The sequence below is a fragment of the Dipodomys merriami genome, unplaced genomic scaffold, assembly GCF_024711535.1.
Source record: "Dipodomys merriami isolate MVZ:Mamm:240054 unplaced genomic scaffold, mDipMer1.0.p SCAF_51, whole genome shotgun sequence".
Taxonomy (NCBI): Eukaryota; Metazoa; Chordata; class Mammalia; order Rodentia; family Heteromyidae; genus Dipodomys; species Dipodomys merriami.
Genome location: NW_027206080.1, coordinates 5,680,609 through 5,682,500, shown reverse-complemented (window position 1 = coordinate 5,682,500; position 1,892 = coordinate 5,680,609). Strand labels below are relative to the sequence as shown.

Sequence of the window (1,892 nt, the reverse complement as noted above, 5' to 3'; positions counted from 1 at the left end):
GATGACAAAGCTATTCACAAATTTAAGTTGCAATGACGTGTCTGTTGGCCTGCATTTGGGGCAGCTGTGTTCATGGTAATTCTGTGTAAAGCCAGACCATCTGGTAACTTCCTTATATGTTCTATTATAGTGGTACCTAAACATTACAAGTATTTTCCTTTACTTCATAACTACATAAATATAAATATTTAAAACCATTATATATGTAGCATGATTATCTGCAATCTGAATTTCAGAATAGCATAAACTGTCATTACAAAATGTTTGTTATAAAAACATTTATAGAGCAACTGATCTAGAAACATAAAGGATAGAGATAAGTACTAGTGAAAAATGTACATAATTCATATACGCGATTTCCTCAATTTCTATTTTTTTAATTTACTTTTTTCTGAACTTCAAAAGGTTGTACAAGGGAGTTACAATTTAACGGGTCTGGCCCATTGTCCAGTGCTTCCTGTGCAATTACCTTTTCTGTCATTGTTCCTGTCTGTTCCCTCTGAGCTTTTATTGTTAATCTTTTTTAAATGCCTTAGGTTCTAACATGGACTCATGTACTGACACATATGTGACACTTGGGTTTCCCACTGTTACAAGAATAGACATAAATGATAAATACCTGTAAGAAGTTTTATTGTATACAGACGTGCTTAGGTGGACAGCTCTGTCTGTTTTTAATTTTAAGAATAACATTTGCCTTGGTGATCTTATAGTGTTCCTTTTTAAGGAAAAAAATGTGAAATTGCATAGATGACGTGAGATTGTCAGCATAACATATAGAGACTTCTTAGGAGACACTTTGAAAAAGAAACTGAAAATACGGTGGGAGAGGTTAATTTGTTCAAAGTGCACAGTGTGTGTGTGGAAATATTGTAAATGTGTGTTCATTTTTTAAAAAGGAAAAGAAAGCTTAAACATACAAAGAGCTTTTTTTGGTCATGAGACATTTTATAGAGGTAGAAATGCAACTTACATTTGAATTTATTCAAATTAATATTCTAAGTCAAGTGATGCAGATCAGCAGAAGTGGACAGGCTTTCTCCAAAAGGCTTAGCAGAAGCGCTAAAAAACCTTTACAGGGCCTACAGCAATCAGGAAGGTAAGGACAGAATTATTAGTAGATAAATAATCAATGATGCTGGGTCTTTAGAATTCAGGTCAAACTTTTCAGAAAAAAATAAAACGGCTTATAGTGAAAACATTTAAACACATGGCACATTTGAATGGAAGTTAAATTCTAAAAGCAAAAGTTCAAAGAGACACAGCGGTTGTGGTGTGTTTACACAAACGGAGAATCACCAAGCCCTCATTTTTTTTTCCTCTTCTCAATCTAAAAGGTAAAAACTTGTTTTTTTTTTCTTTTTACACATCCGTCTCAAGCTTACATTATGATTAATAAAAATGAAACCCACTGGAGAATAATTTCTCTAACATTTGAACAGGAGCAAAACGAAATTCTTTCAGAGGCCATGGAAATGTTGGGCCTCCTTCCCAAGATCTCAAAATGTGGCTGGTCCGATCAGTAACCTGCTTTGTGGGCAAGAAGCCCCTACAGATATAGATAGATTAGATAGATTAGATAGATAGATAGATAGATAGATAGATAGATAGATAGATAGATAGATAGATAGATAGATAGATAGATAGATAGATAGATAGATAGATAGATAGAGATAGATAATAGACAGACAGACAGACCTACAGAGAGAGAGAGAGAGAGACAGACAGACAGACAGATAGACAGACTGACTGACTGAATGAATGAATGAATGAATGAATGAATGAATCTCAGCTTCTGCTCTGACAGGATCAAACCTGTGAGCTGGTGGCTGCAGGCTCAGGCTGCGGGAAGCCTGGGGACGCGGCAGATCCAGTGGAGATGTGCAGGCTGA

General features: G+C 35.4%; 1 protein-coding gene across 1 annotated transcript in view; it reads right to left on the bottom strand.

Annotated features, from left to right (window-relative positions):
• Positions 1 to 1,071, bottom strand: part of Odad2 (outer dynein arm docking complex subunit 2) — a 136,566-nt gene extending 135,495 nt beyond the window's left edge. Inside the window, exon 1 of the mRNA XM_069998205.1 lies at positions 974 to 1,071. The gene's annotated coding sequence lies outside the window, so the exon portion shown is untranslated. The remainder of the gene's footprint in view (positions 1 to 973) is intronic.
• Between the last annotated feature and the right edge of the window lie 821 nt (positions 1,072 to 1,892).